At 43.4% G+C, this 27534-nt stretch overlaps 1 protein-coding gene across 14 annotated transcripts in view; it reads left to right on the forward strand.

Moving 5' to 3' along the window:
* Positions 1-27534, forward strand: part of PLEKHA5 (pleckstrin homology domain containing A5) — a 261676-nt gene that overhangs the window by 77423 nt on the left and 156719 nt on the right. The window contains exon 1 of one of the 14 annotated variants that reach the window (XM_077468655.1): positions 15293-15418. The exons of the other annotated variants lie outside the window; for them this stretch is intronic. The gene's annotated coding sequence lies outside the window, so the exon portion shown is untranslated. Of the gene's footprint in view, positions 1-15292; positions 15419-27534 lie in introns of those variants that run through there. 14 annotated transcript variants of the gene reach the window in all.

Below are 27534 nucleotides of genomic sequence, written 5' to 3' on the forward strand. Positions count from 1 at the left end.
ATTGTTGGTAGCTGTAAAGGAGCTTGTATGATCAAATTGTGATGTCTAAGGGGAGCTTTAGATAAGGGTGAGATTGCACAGGAAAGTTTGGACACTTCTTACAGCAGACGTGATGACAGTTGAGGCCTGTCATAAATGCGCAGCGTTCGGGCTGACTTCCTTCTGATTACTGGGGAAGTTTTAATCCAGGCCACACCTCTTTCTCTCTCCCTCTCTCCCTCTCTCCCTCTCTCCCTCTCTCCCTCTCTCCCTCTCTCCCTCTCTCCCTCTCCCCCTCTCTCCCTCTCCCCTCTCCCCCTCTCTCTCTCCCCTCTCTCTCTCCCTCTCCCTCTCTCTCTCTCTGCCTCTGCCTCTGCCTCTGCCTCTCCGCCTCTGCCTCTGCCTCTCTCCCTCTCCCTCTCCCTCTCTCTCTCCCCTCTCCCTCTCCCTCTCTCTCTCCCCTCTCTCTCTCCCTCTCGCTCTCCCTCTCTCTCCTCTCGCTCTCGCTCTCTCCCCTCTCGCTCTCTCCCCGCTCTCTCCCTCTCTCTCGCTCTCTCCCCTCTCGCTCTCTCCCCGCTCTCTCCCTCTCTCTCGCTCTCTCCCCTCTCGCTCTCTCCCTCTCTCTCCCTCTCTCTCGCTCTCTCCCCTCTCGCTCTCTCCCTCTCGCCCTCTCCCCGCTCTCTCCCTCTCCCCGCTCTCTCCCTCTCCCCGCTCTCTCCCTCTCCCCGCTCTCTCTCTCTCCCCGCTCTCTCTCTCTCCCCGCTCTCTCTCTCCCCGCTCTCTCTCTCTCCCGCTCTCTCCCTCTCCCCGCTCTCTCCCTCTCCCCGCTCTCTCCTCTCCCCGCTCTCCCTCTCCCCGCTCTCTCCCTCTCCCCGCTCTCCCTCTCCCGCTCTCTCTCTCTCTCGCTCTCTCTCTCTCTCGCTCTCCCCTCTCGCTCTCTCTCTCTCGCTCTCCCTCTCGCTCTCTCTCTCTCGCTCTCCCCTCTCGCTCTCTCTCTCTCTCTCTCTCTCTCCCCTCTCGCTCTCTCTCTCTCTCTCTCTCCCCTCTCTCTCTCTCTCCCCTCTCGCTCTCTCTCTCTCTCCCCTCTCGCTCTCTCTCTCTCTCTCTCTCTCTCTCTCCCCTCTCGCTCTCTCTCTCTCTCTCTCTCTCTCTCTCTCTCTCCCCTCTCTCTCTCTCTCTCTCTCTCCCCTCTCGCTCTCTCTCTCTCTCTCTCTCTCTCCTCTCGCTCTCTCTCTCCCCTCTCGCTCTCTCTCTCCCCTCTCGCTCTCTCTCCCCTCTCGCTCTCTCTCCCCTCTCGCTCTCTCTCTCTCCCCTCTCGCTCTCTCTCTCTCCCTCTCGCTCTCTCTCTCTCCCCTCTCGCTCTCGCTCTCTCCCCTCTCGCTCTCGCTCTCTCTCTCCCTCTCGCTCTCTCTCTCGCTCTCGCTCTCGCTCTCGCTCTCTCTCTCGCTCTCGCTCTCGCTCTCGCTCTCGCTCTCGCTCTCGCTCTCTCTCTCGCTCTCGCTCTCGCTCTCTCTCTCCCCCCTCTCGCTCTCTCTCTCCCCCCTCTCGCTCTCGCTCTCTCTCTCCCCCCTCTCGCTCTCGCTCTCTCTCTCCCCCTCTCGCTCTCCCCCTCTCGCTCTCCCCCCTCTCGCTCTCCCCCCTCTCGCTCTCGCTCTCCCCCCTCTCGCTCTCCCCCCTCTCGCTCTCCCCCCTCTCGCTCTCCCGCTCCCCTCTCGCTCTCTCTCTCCTGCCCTCTCTCGCTCTCTCTCTCCAACAAATGTAGGCTCCTCCCACTTCCAGATATTTTTCAAAAGGTGTGACCAATGATCATTCAGTGTTTGGTATATGAGGCCTCAAATTCGGCCTCTGATATCACCAAAGGACTGCATATCATATTGATTCTATGTAATGAGGGAAAAGACTGAAGATTTACTAGAGAAGATGGTCAGAGACTTTGTTACACGAATGGTTGGAGATTAGAGTCATGGAGTAGGAGACAGTTGGAGACTGGCGACATGTCACATGAAACTGCTAGTGATCACAGCCCTATTATAGACCAAGCATCCTGTTGCTGACACTGGGTTCCAGAGCTGCACTGCAAACACCAAAGGGCCACAAGTTGGGTACCAGGGATTTAGAGCATTGGGCAATTAATATCTGAGAATGATCAGAAGTGGGTAATCACCTTGAAATGTTAGTAGTTTATCAGTAAATAAATATTATCAGAACCTTTTGAAGTCTCGTCAGCCTCAACACCATTATTTCATGGCTGTCGCCCAGTTCTGGCCTGTGCGCTGATCGGTTGACCGTTCTTGTGGCTCTTGGGGACATGAGACATGTTAGAAACTTGTGAATGAATGGTGCTTTAACTGATGGCATCTCACTTGGAGGCACTTTGGAATTCATTGGATGGTCTCTCTGACCTACTTTCTCTCTCCGCTGTCACACTTTATGAACTCGTTTATGTGCCAGCAACTAATTTGATTTTCCTGCAATTCCTCAGCCGAGCAACGACTCGAGACGGTGCCTCTGACATGTGATGCCGTGCTCTAGCCAGCAGATGGCGATCTATGCCTGTTTTCCACATTGGGCTTTTGTAGAGCTGCAGTGATAGCCCTTCAGTGGCCAAGACTGATTGTAAGTCTATAGGAATACTTATCAAACTTGTATAACAATCTAATTTCATTGTGTTGTGCTTTGGCTAATTCGATATAAGCTACCAGGGCTGTAGTCTGTTTGTGTAGCTTCCTAAAAACTATGTGTAATTTGATATAAGCTACCAGGGCTGTAGTCTGTTTGTGTAGCTTCCTAAAAACTATGTGTAATGGGCAGTGGACCCCTCCAAGTCCCTCTCCTTTCTGCTGCTGTATTTCGGCTTAGTCAGCGTCGGCCATGTATCCACTTCCCACTCTACCAGTGTAGAGTTATACCCCAATTACCCTGATCATACCACCGATAATAGGGAAACGCTAATAAATGCCACACACACAGCTAGCAATAAATATAAATCTTGAACACGGGGAGGTAGCTTTGTTGCAGAAAAGCACTATGATGAATAGAGCTGTGTTGGGGGAAAAAAATGAAGTCTTATTGGTTGTCATAGGGAAACCTCTCTTCCCTGTATAATTGTCCTTGTAAAGTGATGCACCGATTATTGGAAATAAATGCAAAAGTGCAACCGTTTCCCATAGCAACCAATTTAGAATATCTTCAGTTGTCTCTGAAAACTAAATAAGATATGTGTGAGATGTTGGACTGTCTTGCATGGATCGAAATTCAGTCAGTTCCTGGTGAAGCAGCCGAATTTCAGGACTTCTATGGCCAGCTTTGGTGGACACTGTAAGAGACTATTGCTTTGATTTCCTCTATTCATAGCATGTTTAAATCGGTATTAAACCCGCAACCAAAAATGTAATATATTGCAGCTTGCCAACCCTTACATGTGGCTGTATCAGCTTTCTTTTCTTTTGTTTTTGTTTTGTTCTTCTGTTTTCACCAGGGGATCTGGCTAGTAACAGACCTCTTATATTAGTGAGATACAACTCTGGAGAACTGAGCACAGGAGGCACAGCAGCATTGTAAGTCTGCGGAGGAGGATATTGTTAAATGTATCAGCAGGCTTGTGCCTGGAGTTGACTTGCGGGTTAATTCACATTATTCTGTGCGGTGCTCTCTCCATTTTGTGAGTAGGCTTGCCGGGATCCAGCCAGCTGCAGGATTATCTTTTGCTGTCGAGGACACGGTCTCCTTCCAGCCTCAGTGGCATTGTAAGTTCTGTTCTGGAAACTTAAAACTGGTCTATATGCAGGATTTAAAAAAAAATCCACATGTGTTTTAAATAACAGCATACAGCTTTTAATCTGTTTATGAAGGTGCTTATTGTGCTGCTGCTTTTCCATTGTCCGGTCAAAAGGCTGGTACACATGGGCCGAATATCGGCCAGTTAAATTGAAACCATTCAACATTCAGCCTGTGTGTACAGCAGCCTGACTGGCTTTTATCAATGGGTATGCTGGAAAACCAGCATCTGATCAACGCCAATGGTTGAGCTCTGGTCAGTGTGTTCTGGTGGGGGGGCAGTCCCCCTGTTGGAACACAATAGCTCAGCGAGAAGATCACTGCACTGACATCACTTAGTACGGAGACCTCTGAGTTTTTTTTTTTTTTGCGTTCAGCCCATTGTGTTTAAAAAAATTAAATAAAACACGTGTGCACCTAGCAATAGACTGGTGTTGACCCCGGACAAGGCTGTGTTTATTACAAAGCACAGAGGTCCAGGGCCTGAATGTGGTGTCTGGTAGGTGTACCTGGATCAAAAGTCAGCACAAACAAAAATTCTTTAGCACTTATAAGTTTAAATAGCTATATAGTTGTTTGTATGGAGTTGTATAGAGTTCTCCCTTAAACTGTTCCCACTGCTCTCTCCTCTCCTCCTCTCACTTCCGGATGTCGTTGCTCTCTAAATAACTTCTGATTATCTGCTAGAGCTTTTTCTTCACAGTTCCTGATTGTTGTGTTCATTTCATATGATGCCGCCATGGCAACCAATTCACTGCGAAATGGCCAAGTTTACACGTCTCTCCTGTCAGAGCAGAGCTTGGTAGTCTGTGTACACGTCTCCATCTCCTGATATGTTGCCAGCGATTCCTCCAGGTCCTAGTTTCCTGAAATATTATCAGTGATTCCATGATTGTCGGGTCTCGGCTCCCTGATATCTCACCAATGGTTCCTGTATAAGATCACAGCATCCTGATCATTCACTAGAAATTCCTCCATCGGGTCCTGTTTCCATGCATCTCGCCAGCAATTCCTTCTTCAGGTCCCAGCTCCCTGATATCTCACCAGTGATACCTCTCTTGGTTCCCAGCTCCTTGGTATCTCACTAGTGATTTATGCATTGGGTTCCAGCTCCCCAATAATTCCTCAATGATTCTTTCATCGGGTCCCAACTCCACATATCTCATTAGTGATTCAAGCACCAGGTCTCCGCTCCCTGATATCTCACTAGTGATTCCTGCAGCAGGTATTCACTCCCTGATATCTCACAATTTGCTATTTGCTCTCCAATATCTCATTTGTGATTCTTTCATCAGGTCCCAGATCCCCAATATCTCGCCAGTAATTCCTTGATTGGGACTCAGATCCTTGATATCTCACCAGCAATTTCTTCACTAGGCTCCTGCTTCCTGAAATGTCACCAGCGATTCCTCCATTGGGTCCTGGCTCCTTGTATTTCTCTCATCATTGATTCCCACGTCAGGTTCTAGCTCCCTGATATCTCACCAGCAATTCCACCATCAGGTCGCAGCTTCACGCATCTCATCTGCAATTTCCCCATCTTATCCCAGGTCCACGTATGTCAACTGCAATTCCTCCATTGGGCCCCAGCTCGCCTGCAATTCCTCCATTGGGCCCCAGCTCGCCTGCAATTCCTCCATTGGGCCCCAATTAGTATAGTGTCTTGAAAGGATATTCATAACCCTTGAAATTTCCCACATTTTATAATGTTACAAGCAAAAATGTAAATTTTATTTGGAATTAATGTGACAGACCAACACAAAGTGGTACATAATGGAAGAAAAATGATAACTGGTTATTAAAATTTTTTACCAAATATCTGAAAAGTGTGGCATGCGTTTGTATTAAGCCCCTTTACTCTGACACTGCTAACTAAACTCTAGTGGAAAAGAATGCTTTAAGAAGTCACCTAGTTGGTAAATAGAGTCCACCTGTGTGTAATTTAATCTCAGTATAAATACAACTGTTCTGTGAAGCCCTTGGAGATTTGTAGAGAACCTTGGTAAATGGCATCATGAAGGCCAAGGAACACACCAGACAGGTCAAGGATAAAGTTGTGGAGAAGTTTAAAGCGGGTGGGGTTATAAAAAATAAAATAAAAAATATTCCAAGCTTTGAACATCTCACGGAGCACTCTTCAATCCATCACCTGAAAATGGAAAGAGTATGGCACAACTGCATACCTACCAAGACTTGGCCGTCCACCTAAACTGACAGGCCGGGCAAGGAGAGCATTAATCAGAGAAGCAGCAAAGAAGCCCATAGTAACTCTGGAGGAGCTGAAGGGATCCACAGCTCAGGTGGGAGAATCTGTCCACAAGACAACTATTAGTCGTGCACAAGAGTGGTAAGAAGAAAGCCATAAGAATTCCCGTTTGCAGTTTGTGAGAAGCCATGTGGGGGACACAGCACACATGTGGAAGAAGTTGCTCTGGTCAGATGAGACCAACATTGATCTTTTTGGCCTAAAAGCAAAACTCTGTGTGGCAGAAAACTAACACTGCACATCACCCTGAACACGATTGTGAAACACATCGTGTGGATGCTTTTCCTCAGCAGGGACAGGGAAGCTGGTCAGAGCTGATGGGAAGATGGATGGAACAAAATATAGAGCAATCTTAGAAGAAAACTCATCGGCGCTACAATGGAATGGTTTAGATCAAAGCATATTCATGTGTTAGAATGGCCCATTCAAAGTCTAGACCTAAATCCAATTGAGAATCTGTGGTAAGACTTGAAAATGTCTGTATACCGATGCTCTCTATCCAATCTGACAGAGCTTGAGCTGTTTTGCAAAGAAGAATGGCTGAATACAAATGCACGCCACACTTTTCACATATTTATTTGTAAAAAAATGTGAAAACCATTTGCCATTTACCTTCCACTTCACGATTATGTGCCACTTTGTGTTGGCCTATCTCACAAATTCCGAATAAAATACATTTACATTTTTGGTTCCAACATAACAAAATGTGGAAAATTTCAAGGGGTATGAGTACTTTTTCAAGTCACTCTATCTCACCAGTGATTCTTTCATTGGTTCCCAGCTCCCTGATTTCTCACTAGTGAGGACTTTAAGTAGCATTATGGCAGCTAGCCTGGGATTGCTCTCACATGTCGCATACTTGGTGTATTTCAGGTAATACATCTGTCATCTTTATTTTGCTAATGAATGAGACCCCAAGATAAACTGCAGCCACATGGATCGTGATCACATCTAGAAATCGTGCTGCCTTTGCGAAACACAGAACACTTGGAGTGCCACATATGTAATTTGTGAGAACTAGTACTAGTGTGGCAACGGGCAGATGCTGGCTTTTATCAACCCAGGCTATTGAATAAAAGAACATGATTGAGAGTTCAGGTAGACCAGTGGTTCTCAACCTCAGTCCTTAAGTACCCCAACAGGCCATGTTTGCAGGTTTTTCTTTTATCTTGTACAGGTGCTTTAAATTGGAGTCAATGGCTTGGTATTTTGGGCACCTATTTTATCTGAGGGAAATAACCAAAACATGGCCTGTTGGGGGTACTTAAGGACAGGTTGAGAACCACTGAGGTAGACCACCTTCTCTGTTGTTTTCGAATTGAACATTTAGATCATTAATCATGCCATCAGTGTGAGTGCCTCACTCCCTTGCAACTGGTTGTATGTGAGAGAGCAAAGCCTAAAAATCGATGCTGCCACAATGAAGCTGCTCCCTTGTTCCTTAGTTCACAGGGGTCTTTTGTGAGTCCAGACGGCCCACTCCAAGTACATGCAAAGAAATCCAGAAAATTTGGGGGCCACACCGGCTCATTTGATAGAAACCAATGATGTAAGACTGGTATCATGATATGAAGTGAAAATGCTTTTTTTTTCTTCCTCTTCAAATATTTTATTGAGGTTTAACAATTTGAATATCATTTTACATTTACCAAGTCACAGAAGTGCACTTCAGCAGGGCTAAAAGTATCTAATATCCAATGGCAAATAGTAAAGAACATTTAAAAGATTAGTAGTAACAGTAGGGGGCCGTGCCTAGCCATGTAGATCATAGCCATATAAAGTTTGAAAGGGCAGACCCCTGAAGACGAGGGAAGGTTGGTAACAAAGCAGGCATAGTGTAAGGAATGTCAACAACCGTTTTTGAATAGAGGAGATAGAGCTGCACAGTTAATCATTCAAAAAAACACAATCTTGATTCAACCCCCCTGACTATCTCTATTGCAGAGTTTGCCAATTCTTTCATATTCCAAGTGGAGAGATTTACTGTATCTTCTCACTCAGCTGTCAAAAGAAAACATTGTGTAGTCTGCCAAGTTTTTAACATGAAACATTGTAACTAACTCTTCCTTCTTAGATCAAAGGGATAAACTGTGTAAAGAGAAAATCCAGGCAGTCTACCAAGTTTGTAACAATATAAATACAGGAAGTTTAACCACTTAAAGTCTAAATCTTTTTCTTACACTTATTTTTTAGGTTAAAATCAATATTTTTTTGCTAGAAAATTACTTGGAACCCCCAAACCTATATATTTTAGCAGAGACCCTACGGAATAAAATGTTAATTGCTGCAATATTTTATGTCGCACCGTATTTGCCCAGCAGTCTTTCAAACGCAATTTTTTGGCAAAAAAATACACTTCAGTAAAAAAAAACATAAAACAGTAAAGTTAGCCCAATATTTTTGTTTTAATGTGAAAGATGATGTTACGCCATGAGAATCGTGATCTACCTTGTAAGCAAAAAAAAATTGTGATTTCTAATTTTAGCCAGAATCGTGCAGTTCTAAGAGGGGTGCATGAAAATATTTGGGGTCATAAGAGGATATTGGTCAGAGGATGATGAGGAAAAAGGAAAGTTGGCCCATCAGGGATCACAAGGTCGGGGGGACCCTGAGGGGAACTGTATGTAGTAGCCTGCACAGCTTATCAGAAGGTGGGAATGAGGAGGCCTAGGCCTCCCTGGCCAGCAAAGATGGGCGTAAGGGAGTAATCTCGGAAATAGTAAGAAAAAAGAAGGGGGGGGGGGGGGATACCCAAGAGAGAACCTATCTGTCCGGGTAGAGCTCAAGTCAACAGTAGTGAATTGTTAAGATCAGGGGGTAGAAAATGGGTGATCCAGGGTTTCCATTGTTTTTCATAGATTGCAGTTTTGTCAAGGATGACTGCTTCTGTCTTGGAGTGGATCATTGGGTGATTCTGTGCTTTTTTTGCTAGGATACTTAAGGGGATTTCCAAGCCTTAATAATTTTTTTTTTTTTTTTTTGCTGCAGTGGTGACAAAGAGTAATGCCCCATACACACAATGAGATTATCGGACGAATGATCGTCCGTTTTTTATTGCATGCTAATCTCAGATCGAATCTGATGAGTTTACTAAAGTCCCGAAAATTCCCGCACGACAGAAAAAAAATTCGGAAGTGATGTCATGTGTTGTAATGCATTTGTATTGCATTTTCGAACGATAGCTGTACTGATTAAACGAAAATCGTACGATCTGGCATCGTACGAAAAAAATTTCCGTGCACGTCCGATAGAATAATATCGGATGTACTGTCCTAATCGGCTCTCGAAAGCTCTGTACTAACGATCCGATTATCGTACGATCGATTCGAAAGCGGTATTTTCCGTACGATTTTCGGATCGTGTGAGACTTTGCACTGGCATTGTGTTACAGCCAATGGTTTGTTGTTCAGGAGAGCCACAGTCGGATCTGGGGCCATGCGTGTCTCATAAAGAGTCGATAGAATTTTAAACGCTTCGTTCCAGAATGCTTGCACAATGGGGCAGTCTGACCAGATATGAACGTGAGTTCCTGAGGTTTGACAGCCACCAAAGAAGTGTGCAGGGCATTGGGGGGAAATTTTTAAGATCCTGGCAGGAATCGGGTACCATCTGGTGAGCACCTTGTAATTGGTTTCTAGGGCTACAATGTTGGGTGAGCCTGATTTAGTTGCCTGCCAGATATGTGACCATTCGGCTGGTTCATATAAGAGATGAACCATAAAGGAAAGCATCAGACTTTCCAATATCATTGCCGCCAACATCCCAAAACGTGTAAATAGAAAGATACCCTAACAAGGAGATCACAGTACCTCCCGGTACAGCGGGACTTTTAAGGCAGACCAAAATATAAATAAAAAATATAGTAGAAATTTATTCACAAAAATGATACACAAAATCGTTTTACAAAACAGTATAAAAATCCATACATATATCAATGCGTGGAATCATACATATAAATATATAGTCTGCACAACATCAAAGGTTTCATGTATGGTTTTATAATGTGAACTTCAAAACGCCTGACATGTTTCAGGAAAACATTCCCTTCTTCAGAGGCGTATCTAAGGAGAACAAATAGCTGTAGTCATTTATTTCTAAATGAACAAAACAACTGAGAATAAATCTCATATCAAGAGTAAATAGTTGTGTGTGTGTGTGTGTATATATATATATATATATATATATATATATATATATATATATATATATATATATATATATATATATATATATATATAATGTATGTATATCAAAGATGTTATCTGCCAAAATGATAGATCGCCCCACGGAGATGCACAGCCAGAAAGTGCTGGGGACCCATAGGTGGCCCGCATCAAACCAGCACATAGGTCTTATATTATGCTGTTGGGGGAACAAACTATCTCCACGTGTGGTGTCTAGGCAGTTGAACAGCACAGGTATTATATTTTGGTCTGCCTTAAAAGTCCCGCTGTATCGGGGGGTACTGTGATCTCCTTGTTAGGGGATCTTTCTATTTATTTGGCTGATTCAAGGGTTAGCTTGAGATCTTTCCCACTTCTTCGTGTATGCCAGGGTGATGTAGGATATAATATAAGTTTGGCATCAAGGGTCAGAGATAAGACCCCTTCTATATTCGTAAGTAGCGGAAGAGTTCTGAGGGGGAAAGTCTGTGGGTGTCAAGAAGAGTTGGGAAGGACGTAATTGAACTGAACTTGAAGTGATGGGCTTGTAGTAGACCTGCCTGGGCCCAGGCAGAGAAGGAAGATGATGTTCAAGCCAGATAAAAGGTGGGGTGACGAAGGAAGGAGAGGAGGGAGTCATGAGGGGATTTGAGGCCTAAATGACTTGAGGCTATCCCATATAACCGAGCTATGTTTAGTTATGGGATTAGTGACTGAACGTCGTAGTGATTGTGCTTGCCAAAGAAGTCTAGCTGTGGAGAGGGGGTCACACTCTACAGATTTAATTGCTACCCAGAGTGGTATTTCTTTGGTGGCATGATATTTGGGGAGTATTGCTAGCTGAGCTGCTTAGTAGTACTTTAGAAAGTTAGGGTACGCTAAGGCCCCCCCCCCTCGAATAAGGGGTGTTGAGAGTTTGTTTAGGTAGGCAGGATTTGATGTTGCCCCAGATGCATTGGGAGGCCCTACACTTTAGTATCCTCAGGTAGTGGGATGAGAAAGTATCGGAAGTACCCTAAAAAGATGGCGAATTTTGGGAAGAATGGACATTTTGAGAATAGGTACTCTCCTAATGGTAGGGATGCCCATTTAGACAGAAGGTTGGAGAGGTGTGATAGCAGAGGGGGTAGTTGGCTACATATAGGTCGCTAGGGTTAGCAGTGAATTTGATGCCCAGGTATGGAATAGAAGAAGTGGCCCAAGGAAATGGGAGAAGTTCAGATAAACTGGCTACTTGGGGGTGGGGTGGTGGTAGGGAAATATGGAAATATTCAAAGCCGTCGACTTTTGTGGGTTTACCTGTAGGCCCGAAACACGATCAAATTTGGAGAGGGTGGCCGAAAGGTTAGGAGCAGAAATTAAGGGGGAGGTTGGGAAGACTAGAACATCATCCGCAAATGGGCATAGTTTGTGTTGATAGCTGCAGAGTTCCAGGCCGTGTAGGTTAAGATTAGAGAGAAAGAGACGGCCCAGAGGTTCAATAGCCAGAGAAAATAGGAGTCGGGAAAGAGGGCAACCTTGGCGAGTACCTCACTCGATCTGGATGAAATCAGAGTATGTGATGTAAGCTCTGAGGTTCTGGTATAGGGCTGAGATCAGCGTAGAAAGCGGGTACCAAACCCCCATTGCTGTAGAATAGAGTGGAGGTAGGGCCAAGAGTGTATAACAAGCTTTGCATTTATCTAGTGAGATAAAGCAGGTTGGGATGCTACGGGTTCAGGCAAGGTGGGCTAGGAGTGATGCTCTACGGATGTTGTCTCCTGCTTGACGGGAGGAAATAAAACCAGTTTGATCCCTTTGTATAAGGGAGACTATAATCGGGTTAAGGTGGGTGGAGAGGACTTTGACCAGTAGTTTTATATCCGGATTGAGAATGGAGATTCGTCTAGTTGGACAATGCAGTGTCATCTGTGTTGGGTTTAGGGATCATTGAGATTGATGCAGTTAGGGATTCTGTGCGAAAGGAGTGGCTGCTTAGTAAGGAATGGTAGTTGCTGGGTGTGCACCTGCGCCCTTGCTCCCACCTCTTTTTTTTTGGGCAGTCCACACATGGCGTTGGGAGGAACCCATTTTGGACATGGCAGGATCCAACACGTTCCTTTTTCCACTAGGCCACATGGACGACACATCAGATCACAGCTTCCAGTCAGTGAGTTAAGTTACTTTTTTATTTTTTTTTACACTTGTCCACTTGTCTTAAATTTTTTGTTTTTTTTTCACACTGCTCACGGTCTCCATGTCCTTTCATTCCCATGGTCACTTATGCATATTTACATTTCTTACAGTTATTGGCTGCCATTTATTGTGGGTGTCAGCATGAATTTAGGCACATGGATATACACTTCTTAAGCACCAGACCTGCCTTCCATTTGTCCCCATGGTCCATATGGTGTCCTGCCACAGCTCCTGGGACAGATGTCTTTGACAACCTTTCTCCCTAGCGCTTCTATGTTTAGGCTGATTTTGTAAGTATAGAGGCTAGGTGTTTGCCTCATTGAATAGTTTGATTTCTGTGATACCAATAGCGGGGAAAAAAATAAATAAATATATATAGATGTATAGAGAGAGAGAGAGCTTCTCTAATATTCAACCCCCCCGATGATCTCTATTGCAGAGTTTGCTGATTCTTTCATGTAACAAGTGGAGAGACTTATCTGTTCACTCAGCTGTCAAAAGAAAACATCCAGCAGTCTGCTAAACATCACAATCTTGATTCCAAGTGGAGAGATTTACTGTATCTTCTCACCCAGCTGTCAAAAGAAAACATTGTGTAGTCTGCCAAGTTTTTAACATGAAATATTGTAACTAAGGCTTCCTTCTTAAATCAAATGGATAAACTTCTGTGTGTAAAGAAAATATCTGCAGTCTGCCAAGTTTTTAACAATGTGTAAATGCAGGAAGTTTAGCCACTTAAAGTCTAAATCTTTTCCTGACACTTGTTTCTTAAGTTAAAATCAATATTTTTTGCTAGAAATTTTCTTAGGACCCCCAAACATTATATATATATTTTAGCAGAGACCCTAGGGAATAAAATGTCAATTGCTGCAATATTTTATATCACACTGTATTTGCCCAATATTGCCTGTATTTTGCAAAAAATACACTTCAATAAAAAACAAAAACAAAAACAAAAAAAAAACAAAACAGTAAAGTTAGCCCAATTTTCAAGATAGATATAGATATATAATCTCTTATACTGTTTTACCCTATAGATATGTTATGCATCTACTCCTGAGGAAGTGAACATTGATTTGTGAAACACGTTAAGTTTATCGAATGCAGTTATATATGTCTACAAATATATGTATGCCAACATTGAAACTGTGTATGAATTTAATGTTGCAAATCAGTCTAATATGTTTTTAACTGGATTTTACCATGATGTAATTTGGGTCAATAAACCCTCATGTTGAATAGGGCTGCAACTAATTAATATTTTCATAATCGATTAGTTGGCCGATTATTGTTTCAATTAATTGGTTAATAACCTTTAAAAAAATAAATAAAAAAAATAAAGGTGGGTCGAATTGACGTTCATTTTCAACCACAGTGACGGGAAATTTTAGAAATAGAAAACTTCTTAGTCAAAGGAATTTTCAGACAGTGTATGTGGGTTTCGTTCAGATATTACATTCATTTTAAAAACAAGTGGAAATTTCAAACAAAATTCTTTCATTCAGCGAATGTACAAAGATTTTTTGTCTGAATATTTTCATCCGAAAATGGATCCGTGTGACCAGCATAAGGCTCGGTACACACCTATTCAGTTTGCTTTTGATCTGTTTCTGCAGTGCCTTTTGCTGTGCGTTTTGATTTCTGCGCATGTGATTTGGGCATTTAAAAAAAAACACAAATTGCTGCAAAAACGCATTACACGCTTTTCTGCAGCTTCTCCATTGAAATATATTGAACCAATAAAGCACCATTTTGCCTTTAAAGTCCCTGACCCTTTCAGATGTGAACGTGTTCCATAGGAAATCGTGTAAATGAACTGTAGTGCATTTCTGCAAAAAGCACCAATAAACGCATAGATGTGAACCAGATCTAACACATTTAGTAACATAATGGGGTTAAAAAAAACTAAAATTAGCCCTTTATAGTAGAAAAAGCAGATAATCACTACTATAAGGGGTTAATTTTTTTTTTTTTTTTACTGTAGAATAGTGAAAGTAATATTCACAGTAGCGATTATTTGCTCTTTTTGTACTATAAAGGGCTCATTTTAGTTGTTGTTGTTTGTGTTTTTTTTTTTTTTTTAACCCATTATGTTACTGGCCGATTAATCGAAAATAGTAATCGATTAATTTCATAATCGATTAGTTGTTTGAGCCGTAATGTGGAATATATGTATTATGTTATGAGTGATGTGCCTCAGTTAAAGTCCCCGGGGCAGATATTGGCAGATGAGATTTGCTGTGGTGATTGGTTGGCCGATACCAAATTTAAAGCAGCCTCTATGATTTTGCCCTACATAAGGGCAAAAACTGTCAGAGGAGGTTTCTTTTTCCATCTGCTAACACTTATGGAACAGAAAAGCTGCTTTGAAAAATTTCCAGGGGTGCTCCATTCCACATAAGGGGTACTGCTAGGGGGAGAGAAAGTCCTGTTGGTGCTGAGCATCTACTACTTGTTTTGCCATAGGGTAGAGCCTTGAAGATCTCGTCCAGGCATTATTTGTATGGAAACTGTTCTCCTAATAAAACCATGTGACCATAACGGTGCATTTTGTTTTTGAACACCCTGTCTGCAATTGCAGCATAGCATAGAAAAAAGCTGCCTATAAGCTTTCAGTAGTTTGGGACAATTGGTTGCTGTTAGCGTTTTTTATTTTTTTTAACACTGATTTGTGATCTCATTTTGATGTGAGGATGGAGGATATTTAACTTTTTCTGCCATTCTGCGATTCCTCCATTAGACTCTTCCATTGCTGGCTTTCTGGATCCTAGGTAAATCCGGTTATACTTGTGCTATGCCTAGCTATGGATTTCAGTGCTATATCTCGATGTTAACCAGCTGACAGCTAGGACCCAAGTATGATCAGCAGACAAGAGATGTTGTGAGTTCTAGTCACATGCTGAGCTGTTGATGGTGGCACTGAGCATGCTCAGATTGCAACCTCCTTTCCAAAGATCGCAGCTCTCGCACAGATCATCCTTCACTCAGCTGAGGCACAGCAGAGTGGCAGGTCACCGCTGACATGTCCCCGTGCCTTGCGTGTCTCTCCTTCTACCAGGTAGGCGAGTGTCTCTTGTGTATTACATGTAAACATGATGCTTGTGTCACCTGCACAATACACTCTCGCCGCATGCAGATTAACCCCATGTGTTTTTCTGAGATTCCAGCACTCCTACCAGTACAGCTGTCCTGTGCTACCCATGCTCTCTGTCTGTGGACGCACTGAGAGAATTGCGATGAGTTTCTGTGAATAGTGGCAAGGCCTGCACAGTGATGTGAGCGACTGCTGTGCTCTCGCCTCCCTGCACAGAACAGCACAGCACAGTACAGCTCAGCAGCTGATGGATTCCAGTCCGTCTGATAGAATCCGGTCTTCAGAACCATCTGATATGTGCTTTGTATAAAAAGATGTGTTGCCGGCCTGCTGCTGTTCTGTGATGAGGATCTGTGGGATGTTTCTTGTCCTTATGATCCAGTACAGAGTTACCTTGAATTATGGGCATTGTGTATATATTTAGTTTTGCTGCTGATATGCCTGTGATGGTTCAGGTTGTGCTCATCTGTATGGTTTGGGGGCCGGACAGAGCGGTTCTGACCATCCAGTGAAAACGGCTGAGATAATGTCACAATGCGATCTGTGCTGTATTGTTATTCTGACTTTGAGAACTCTGATAATCCATCAACATACTGTGGTAACCATGACATATTCATGAATAGGAAAATCCTTGTATTTGTAGAATTGCTGTCATAACCCAGAACCCCCTCTCTCTCTGCCGTTTGTCTCTTTCCCTCCCCAAATGTTCTACCCCCCCATCTTTTTTTCCTCTTTCTGCCCTCTTTTTCCCCATATCTGTTTCTTGCTTCTGTAGTGCCCTATCTGTACCTCCCTCTCCACCCACCACCCCTTCCTACCCTGTCTTTCTCCCCTTCTACTTTCTCCATCAACCTTCTCTGTCTGTCTATAGCACCTTATCTGGCTTAGAGGGGTACATCTACCTATATCTGTATATAGAAGCTCCACATAGGGCCTTTGCCTCCTGCTGGTAGCTGTATTGACGGAATTGGCAAAGTTGCTGATAATTGGGCGAGTGTGCCTCCTACACATCTCTCTCCCATATGTCAGAAGATTATCACAGAACTCCATTCTAACTGTACAATCCTTTCTATTTATATTTAATTCAGCATGCCCTGTTCTGTTGTTCTGTCCTTTGGAGGAAAGTACACATGGGGGGGCATCCAGTATGTACTCTGTGTGAATTCATTGGTAAGCTGTAATGGGGTAAATGTTATAGGTACCCACTGTCTGTCGATTACAGCACACAGGAAAGTGCGGTGACTTCAATGATCAGATTAGAACAGATTATGAGGTGTCAGGAGGGCGTTGGGGCAGAAGTCCTGGGTGGGTGAGGACAGCCTAGGGCTTTTCAGGTGAATGAACTCTCCAAGATCCAGATAGTTTATCCTTCTGATACATAAAGTTTGGGAACTCGCCTACACGTCTCACACCCCCCTCCCTATGCATTCTCTGTGTACCTTTTATATTATTGATTAAACCTTCCTATGGTAAAGCGAGTTATGAAATTGAATAAGATGTTTCCCCTTGTAGATTGCCGAATGAAAGCTAAAACCTGATTTGTCACCAAGGACAGCAGCATTATTACCTATTTACCACTGTCAATACATGAGTGTAAAGGTCTCTAAAGACTGCCTCTGGGCAGTCTTTAGAACCTAACTGACTATAGAAGGTGGGCTCTAGCCAATCTCGCCTACTGCACTGCCACCTTTTGTGGTTCTGATCACCTGTTTTATTGCTGTAGATCAGGGGTGTCCAGCCTTTTGACCATCCTGAGCCACATTGGAAGAAGAGGAATGTCTTGGGCCAAACATAAAATACACCAACAATAAAGATAGCTGATGAGCAAAAAAAGTCAGGCAGATCACAAGTTCACAACGGTCACTGATGTAAATAATGTATCTGAGTAATGAAACTTCATTTAAAAAAAAAAATTTTTTTTGTTATAAAAGTAAAAGGGTCAACATAAAACTAGTGCAATATTTGATGCCGTTTTTCATAAATGAACACATCAGTATCGATTGAGGGAGTAGCAGTTCTGAAGGTGCTCCATCAGATATTTTGGTTCCAAATTTGCCCTTTGTGTGCTTCATCCTTGAAAATAGTTGCTCACTAAGGCCCCTTTCACACATGCGGACAGTATGTCCGTATTTCATCCATCCGTTTGCAGATGAAATACGGACATACATGCATCCCTATGGGATAGCGGGTGTCTGCGGATGAATATCCGCAGACACCCGCTATCGTCTGCCTCCGCAATTGTCCGATTCTGCAGACGGAGGAAAATCCTATTTTTCTATCCGTCTGCAGAGCAGATCGGATGAACGTGGACAGACGGTCCGTGCTCATCTGATCCCCCATAGAGGAGAGCGGAGAGCTGACAGGGCGGTCCCTGCACAGTGTGCGGAGACCGCCCTGTCTGCCGCCGGCTCAGCGGGGACAACTGAGCGATCCCCGCTGAGCAAGCGGATCATCACGGGGCGGATCATTACTGATCCGTCCTGTGTGAAAGGGGCCTAATATAGATGCTGCTAAAAACTGATGACATGAAGAAGACATGATTGTGAAGAGCATGAGATTTATCTTTTGGAAGATGAAACTTATAAAAGTCCAGTAAAGAAACAGTCAAATGTTTCTTCGGCCGCATGTGTAAACGCATCTTTACAAAAAAAAAAAAATCTACTTTAAGTTTGATTTTGTGTTGGGCTGCATTCATAGCCATCTGAGGGCCATGGGTTGGACACCCCTGCTGTATTAGGTAACCTGGATCTTTATTATGGCATTGGTCATCTGTGTACTACTTTACGTTCCACATTTTTTTAATGTGGAGATCATTTCGCCGTCTTTTCTCCCACTTCAGTCAAATTGGGTCCTTTTATCTACACTGACTTTAGCGTGCAATTTTTCTGTTTGGTCAGCTTATTTCGCAGTGATCCGCCATATTGGTTTGGTGTTCAATAGATTGTGGTGTTCTGCAAAGATTGTAGGATGTACGGAGCCCCATATGTCCTCTGTAGGATCTCCCACACATCCAGCCTGACAGCAGATGCTGTTTATCTCTTCATGCCGGATTTGTGTTGCGGGTACCTATTAACCCTCTGTATGCTAAGCCTCATCCATCACAAGGCATAGCGTAGATTAGAGAAAAGAGTCTGTTGTCTGACAACTAATAATCTTACCGGTATCTCTGAAAAGAAAATATTGTATTGGCTTTGTAGGAGACACCACTATTTCTCCTGTCTCATTTTCTAAAGATTTGTATGGTTCATCCTTGCTGTGCTGAGAGCAAATTTGAAGAAACCCAGAGCATCCAATCGCCTCCTTCTCTTTTGTCAAACAATGAGAATGATTGGTTGGCGTGAGTGAGCCCATATTCAGGTTGATTTACAAAAGGCAAATAGACAAGTACTCCAGAGCTTGGTAAATGAGCAGAAGTTCTGCTGGCTTCCATCATCCAATCACGTGCAGGCAAAAATGCTGTGTTTTTTTATTTTCCTTGCACGTGATTGGTTATTCTTTGCAAAGCGAAGCTTTACCTCATTTACTAAGCTTTGGAGCAAGTGCACTTGCAGAGTGCAAATTAACTTTACAAATTTGCCTTTAATAAATCAACCCCATTGTGTCTTAGTGCAGAAGTTTGAGCAAGGCACGGCAATAAAGAAGATAGTTTGAGTCATACTAAAAGTTCCTCACAACGGAGTTCTGTTTGTGGCAGCACTGGCAGGTGAGGGGAGAACTTGGAGGGGGTGCAATATGACCACGCCAAAGTAGTGTCATATCGCACATTGTTAGATTGTAAGCTCTAACGAGCAGGGCTCTCTGATTCCCCCCTGTATTGTATTGAATTTAATTAAATTGAATTTTATTGTAATTGAACTGTCTCCCCTAATGTTGTAAAGCGCTGCATAAACTGTCGGTGTTATATGAATTCTGTATAATAATAAAAATATCATGGTATGGCTTCACTGCCTGTTGCAAACCCCAGACTTTGGGGACAGATTTATTCCAAACTAAAAATACGCAGATAATAGATTTGGAAATTATTAAATGCTGTGTTTTTTTTCTGCATTTGCCCTGTAGAAAAAAAATCTGGTGCACTTGTTTTGTCAATGGACTCGCTGATATATACACGGGAGCTTTAATTTGCCCATTTCCTATAATTTCCTGCACCTCCCTACGCATTTTCCAAGCCCTCCTGCCTTGATACCATAATTTCTTCTTACCCCTTCTGTAGTTGTGTGCTTCTCCCCCAGAGCCCTCCCGCTTTATTCTCATAATTTGCCATTCTTTCCCTTGGAGCCCTCTTGCTTTATTCCTGTAATTCCCTGTCCCTCTGCCCCAGGAGCCCCCCTCCTGCCTTATTTTAATCAATTTCTATTCACCCCCAGAACCATCCTTTTCGTATTCCCATTCCCAGTTTGTCCCCTAAATGATTCCCACCAGTAATCTTTATGACAAAGGTTGGCAGTGTGGTGGTGTCGCTGCTGGTGATCGTGATGAATGGATGGATAGTCCTCTCTAGTTAGAAGTCATCAGGTTATAGCTGTGTAATGGTGAAGTAGTCCTGGATGGTAAAGATCTCTTACTGGAACTAAGCGCTAGACCCTGCAGTATCTTTCCCTGGTGTAGAAAATGTATGTGAAGCAATTAGGAAGTAATTAAAATCTGTTCTCCTTTCTTCTGAGTAAGCATAGCATGAAGCCTGAACCATCCAATTTATTTGCAGAAATGGTTAGAAAGGTTGTCGGCTCCCATTGTGACACCAAACAGTACCTACCACATATAAGATCAACGTGGATTCCTCTGGTACAGAGTGACCGATATTTTGATGATAACGCATAACTATAACCTTACACTCGGGCACACAGCCACCACTTGATGCTCCTGATGGATTTTTTTTTTTTTTTGATATAGCAAAAGTTTGGAAAAGGCAACAGAAATATTCATATAAAGCCAGTGACATATGGATGGTGTTATATTGGCTCTTCCAGACCGGGCACAAAAACATGGACTGTTTCATAGTTTCATAGTTTCATAGTTAGTAAGGTTGAATAAAGACACCAGTCCATCCAGTTCAACCTGAGTGTCTACAATTGTCCCTATCCCTGTACATTGCACATTCACATCGGTCCCTACCCTCAAGGAGCCCACAATTCAAGGTCCCCATTCATATACTAGGGCCAATTCTAGACAGAAGCCAATTAACCTACCTGCATGTCTTTGGAGTGTGGGAGGAAACCAGAGTACCTGGAGGAAACCCACGCAGGCACAGGGAGAACATGCAAACTCCAGGCAGGTAGTGTCGTGGTTGGGATTTGAACCAGCGACCCTTCTTACTGCTAGGTGAGAGTGCTAACCACTACACCACTGTGTATTATACTTACTCCTCCAGACACAGACTATAATATACTGGCTCTTCCAGGCCAGACACGGACACACGGACTGCATTATACTGGCTCTTCCAGACCAGACACAGGCACATATATGATGTTATACTGGCTCCATTGGACTGACATAAACGCATGGATGGTGCTCTACTGAATTTCAGACCAGACAATGATACGTAGATGCATTACACTAGCTCTCCCAGACACATGGATGTATTCTGTATTATCCTGGCTGTTTTGGACTGGACTCGGACACATGAGTGGCATTAGACTGGCTCTTCTAGACCAGACATATAGTAGGGATTTTATTTGTTCTTTCAGACTAGACACATGGACAAAATTAACATGGCTTTTCCTGACACTTGGATGGTATCATAGTGGTTCTTCCAGGTCAGACACATGGGTGGCATTATGTGGACTCTTCCAGACAGGACACAGATATGTGGACACTAGAATACTGGCTCTACCAGACCAGACATGTGGTTGTTGGTATACTGGCTATGTCGGGCCGACACATGGACCATATTTTATTGGCTCTTCCAGACACACATAGTATTATATTTATTCTTCAAGGCCAGACAAATAGATCGTATTATTTTGGCTCTTTTGAACTGGGCATATGGTTTGTATTATACTTGATATTATAATGGTACTTCCAGGTAAGACACACAATATTATAGTGGCTGTTCCAGAATGAGCACATGGACTGCATTATAATGATCCTACCAGACTGGACAAGGATGCATGGTGACAATAATTCTACTACTGACTCCTCTAAACCGGACACATGATTGCCATCAAACTTGTTCCTCCAGATCAGCACAAAAACGTAGATATTATACTTGCTCGTCCAGACCAGCACAGAAGCATGGATGGTATTATACTAGTTCTTCCAGACCAGACACATTGACAGTATTATACTGACTTTTTCAGACTGAAAACAGCTGCATGGATGGTATTATACGTGCTCTATCAGACCGGATCACCATAGACACAAACAGTATTATACTGCCACCTCTAGACTCGACAGGTGGATGCTATTATACTGGCTCTATCAGACCAATACAGACACATAAATGGTATTTTAATGGCTCCTCCAGACTGGACATATGGATTGTATACTGTATTTTCTAGCGTATAAGACTACCTTTTACACTTAAAAAAAATGTCCAAAAATCGGGGGTCGTCTTATACGCCGAGTATACAATGCTGCCCGATGGATGTCAGCCCCCAAATGTCTGCTAATACTGTATGTGGCTTCAGCTACAAACAGTATACGCCGTTGAGACAATCCCGGCGAGTATTCTATTAATGAATACAGAGCCTGCTTGGATTGGAGTAACAACCGCTGCCAATCCGAGCAGGCTACATAGAGTAGCCTGCTCGGATTGGCTTTGAGAGAGAGAGGCAAGGGCTGATGATGCTACAGCCTCTGCCAATCCAAGCAGGCGTTGTATTCATTAAAATAATACACTGCTCACCATACTTCCCTGGGTAAATCCATTCACTGATCTCCTACTACTATACATCCTGCTGTTTGCCTTTGAGGTCCCAGGCACCCAAGAGGGACAGGTAAATCTGGGACATATGACAGGGGGGTTATTAAATGCATTTTGGTGGACAATTCCCATAGAATGTAACCCAAAAGTGGTATAGGAAAATTCTACTTTCCAGAGTTGTGGCATTCAATAGATCTCTGTGTTATTTGATTTATGACATATCGCAGCATGGTGGATGAGTAGTTGACATTCTTGCTTTGTTTTTTTTAATGGTTCTAATGTTTTTTTTTTAAAATGGTGTTGCCTCAGAAGGGGGGTAGTCTTATACCACGAGTATTGCCCAAAACCTATGTTTTCACTTGAAAAATAGGGGGTCGTCTTATACGCCCAGTCGCCTTATACGCCGGCAAATACGGTAATACTGGCTCTTTCAGGTCAGACACATGGATGGCGTTATTCTGTGTCTTCCAGGCCAGACACGGAAACCTGGTAGGTAATATATTGGCTGCATCAGCCTGATGCAAACAAATGAATGTTATTATACGGTTTTGTTCCAGACAGACCCCTATAGAAGGTATTATACTGAATGTTCCTGACTTAACATGGACACATGAGCAGTTTTTATACTGGTTGTTTCAGACCAGACACAGACACATGGACAGTAATATTATACTAGCTCTTTTAGACTGGACATGGACAGTAATTTATAGTGGCTTTTCTAGACTAAGGATGGTATTGTACTTGTTCTTTCAGACCAAAGACAGAAACATAGGTGATATTATACTAGTTGTTCCAGACCAGACACAGGTATTGTATTTGCTGTTCCAGATTGAACGCTGAGATGTGGATGGTATTCTACTGGCTCTTCCATACTGAAATTGGACACAGTAGTTATTATACTGGCTTTTCCCCACCAGGCACTTGGATGGTATACTGACCTTTTCACGCTAGACACAGACACATAGTAGGTATTATACTGGCACTTCCGGACTGGGCAAATGGGGGTTGATTTATTAAAGCTGAAAAGTGTAAAATCTGGTGCAGCTTTGCATAAAAACCAATCCTCTTCCAGGTTATTTTGTCAGCTTAATGTGATTGTAAGGCTTCGTGTTCTATTTTTTTCAAAATGACAAACGTGTCATACTTGCCTCCACTGTGCAGCTCGTTTTGCATAGTGGCCCCGATCAGCCTCTTCTGGGGTCCCTCGGCAGCTCTTGCATCAGATAACCCCCTAGTAGACGTGCTCTCCCGGGGGGTTACCTTGCGGGTGCGCTCCCGAGTCCAGCATTTGCGTCCATAGACATGTATGCCGGACTCGTCCCCAGCGCCTTCATCATTGGATTTGAAGACTGCGCTGCTATCAATCTATCCAATCAAGAGCCGGAACCCTGTGCAGAGAGAGAGAAAATGGGGCGGCTGGGGGGCCGGTGACTGCCAGAAGTTTTTTCACCTTAATGCGTAGAATGCATTAAGGTGAAAAAACACCAGGGTTTACAACCCCTTTTATTGAACAAGTTGAAGTTAGAAGCTGATTGGCTACCATGCAGAGTTGCACTAGATTTTGCACACTCCAGTTTTAGTAAATCAACCCCCATGGTGTTATTCTAGCTTCTCCAGGACAAAGTCCTAAAGTATTCTCACATATACAAGCAGGATAAAGACACAAACGTGGTATTTTACTGGTTCTTCCAGGCCGTACATGGACAAATGTATGGTATTAGTCTGGCTCTTCAGACCAGACACATGGATGATATTATACTTGCCCTTCCAGACCAGACAGACACATACAGTATTATACTGGCTCTACCAGACCAGACATATGGGATGGTATTATACTGGCTCTTCAGACAGGACACATGGATGGTATTATACTTGCCCTTCCAGACCAGACACATAGACAGTATTATACTGGCTCCACCAGACCAGACATATGGGATGGTATTATACTTTCTTTTCCAAACTGGACACTGACACATGGATGGTATTATACTGGTGCTACCTGACTGAATATGAAATGGTGAGTGACATTTAATTAATGTGCCTTTGTCTAAATCAGTGGTCTCCAAACTGTGGCCCACGGGCCGGATGCAGCCCTTTGCTTGCATTTTTTCAGCCCTCTGGGTACTATTCCTCCTACTGACATCAATAATGAAGCACCATTCATTCCACTGACCTCAACAATGGGGCATAATTCCTCCCACTGACACCCAAAGATGGAACATTAATCTTGCCACAGATCTAAGTGATGGAACACTATTCCTCCCACTGATGCCAACGATATGTCATGTTTTCCTCCCTGACACCAACATCAGGGAACAATTCCTTCCACGGATGCTAATAATGAGGTACAATTAATACTTTCTTTTTTAAACTCCCACTGACTGTCAAACCAGAGGCATTGTTTACTCCTACTGATGCTGAGGCATTTTCTAGTCCCACTGGCGTCAGTGTGGTCCTACCATAGTCTGAAGGATGGTAAACTGGCCCTTTGTTTAGAACGTATAGAGATCCCTGATCTAAATGATGCCTCACCTATTTTCCACAAAGCCCCTCCTCTTTCCCCAAATTACCGGTATGTTATTGCTAGTACTGCACAAATATGTTTATAGCCACAATGCACATGAAGAAATAAACAGCACACAAGTGGTGACAATGATGGTTGAGTTCATAACCAGCACAGATTGTGGTCAGGTACAGTATATGAGTTGTTGCAAACAATTTTTCACAACTTTATTTCATTATACCACCACATTTTCTCCTGTGGCCTGCCGACCTTGGTATGTCTTCTGTTCCTTTTTCCTGTCCTCCTTTATCTGCGATAAATACCTTTTTAGTGGCGTTTTAATTAGTTTATTACACTAAACGAGAATATGGCTGCAGGACGCCCAGCGGCAGAGTGACGACTGAAGCTAATTCCAGTGGACTGTGTGGTTTATCCGGTCATGTGTGCAGAGGTGACCTACATTCTTCTATTTGCTCTATAACTGGTAAAGATGATTTATTCATGGTATCCCTCCAGCACAGAGCCTATTGGCTGTGTCTTGTGGAGCGATTGTGTGGCCATGTTGTGTGCTATGACTGGTCACCCTCTTTTCAGAGGACTGGAAAGTGCTGCTCATTCGCTGTTGCTAAAATTTTCTTGGGTGCTAGATTTGACACCTGAGGCCTGATATCCTGCTGTAGGGGGTGAGCACTAGGCACTGGCAGCATTATTGTTCAGCAGTCAGTGTATGACGACATCGGGTGACCACAATTACCATCAGACTGACTTCATTCCACCAGTCTTGTACGTTCCAGTATCTCTGCTAAAGCAGAATTATTATATATTTTTTTATTTTTATTTATTATACAGGATTTGTATAGTGCCAACAGTTTGTGCGGCGCTTAACAAAATGAAGGCAGACATTACAGTTACATTTCAGTTACATTACAATTTGGTACAAGAGCAATCAGCGGGCCCTGCTCGCTAGGGCTTACAATGTAGGAGGGTGGGTCAATTGATACAAAAAGTAATGGATGTGGAGGATGAGTTGATGGAGAAAGTAAAACCTTGTATTAGAAGCAGGATAAGCTGCTTTAAAGAAAAGGGTTTTCAGAGATTGTCTAAAGATTGGATACATTAGGGGACAGTCGTACAGATTGGGGTACGGTTCCAAAGGATGAGAGAAACTCTGGAGAAAATCCTGTAGGCGAGCATGGGAGGAGGTGACAAAGGAGCTAGAGAACAGGAGGGCTGAAGAGAGTGGCTTGATTGGTATTTTGAGACTAGGTTAGTGATGTAGCTGGGGGAGTGGAAGCCAGTGCAGGGCTTGGCAGAGAGGGGTGGAGGACACTGAACAGTGGTAAGGTGGATGAGTCTTGCAGCAGCATTCATTATGGATTGAAGGGGCGGGGGGGGGGGGATAGTGTATGTAAAGGTAGTCCAGTGAGGTGTGAGTTGCAGTAGTTGAGACGAGAGATCACCAGGGATTGAATTAGACGCTTGGTGGTGTCATTGGTTAAAAAGGGGGACTATTCTAGAGATGTTGCGGAGGCTAAGGCGGCATTATTTGGACAGGGATTGGATGTGGGCCTGAAAAGACAGTTCAGAGTCTAGGGTTAACCCTAGCACCCTGGCATGTGGGGACAGACTGATAGTTGTTTCATTTATCTTGACAGATAAGTCAGGGGAAGGGGCACATGGGGGAGGAAATATTATTTAGAGATTCAGTTTGAGGAAGTGATGCTATATCCTAGCTGATATGTCTGTTAGTAAATCAGTGATGTGTGAGGAGACTGATGGGGTGATCTGAGGGGTAGAGAGATAGATTTGGGTGTCATCGGCATATAAATGGTAGTGACCCAGGGACGATGTGTAGATCGAGAATAGTAGAGGTTCAAGGACAGAACCTTGGGTGACCCCACTGGTAAGAGGTGTTGGTGAGGAAGAAGTATAGTTGTAAGTGACACTGAAGGTGCGGTGAGATGGGTAAGATTCAAACCAACGGAGAGCACAGCCATGGATACCAAGCAAATTGAGTTATTTTTGAAGAGGGGATGATCAACTGTATCAAAGGCAGTGGAGAGGTCCAAGTGTAAGGGTACGGAATAATGACTGTTGGTTTTAGCTGTTAGTAAGTCGTTTGTGAGTTTTAGGAGAGCAGTTTCTCAGTTGGTTGTAGACTAAACGTTCAAGGAGTTTGGAGGCAAAAGGGAGTAAGGGAGATGAGTCTTAGGTTAAGATTGGTGGTGTCCAGTGAGGCCTTTTTTGTTGGTATGGGAGGGACTAGTACATGTTTCAGAGGGTTTGAGAAGATGCCAGTAGAGAGGGAGAGGTTGAAGATATGAGTTAAAGCATGTAGGATAAGAGTCAGAGGGTGACCATAATATTTGAGAACGGATGGGGTCCAGCAGGCAGGCGGTTAGGTGAGCGTTAGAAAAAGTTTGACTTCCTCTGTAGTGGTTGGGTTAAACAAGTGTTTTGATTGTACAGGAGGACAAAGAGTGTAAAGTGAGGAAGATATCTCTAGAGTGGAGGAGATCTCAAGATGTAAAACTGTCACCCTCTCAATCCAGAGAGCCAACAGATACCGGTCGTAAATACCTTTAATGCAAATAAAGCTTAAACAGTTGGGATAGTTCTGAAATTTAAGCATGTTTTATAACTTCCAAATGAATAATAGCACAGACATAATATAGATATATTTAGTTTCCTCAGATAATTTGTAACATTTCG

The sequence above is a fragment of the Lithobates pipiens genome, unplaced genomic scaffold (genome assembly GCF_037356315.1).
Source record: "Lithobates pipiens isolate NorthernLeopardFrog02 unplaced genomic scaffold, aLitPip1_a1.2 Scaffold_8, whole genome shotgun sequence".
NCBI classification, from domain to species: domain Eukaryota; kingdom Metazoa; phylum Chordata; class Amphibia; order Anura; family Ranidae; genus Lithobates; species Lithobates pipiens.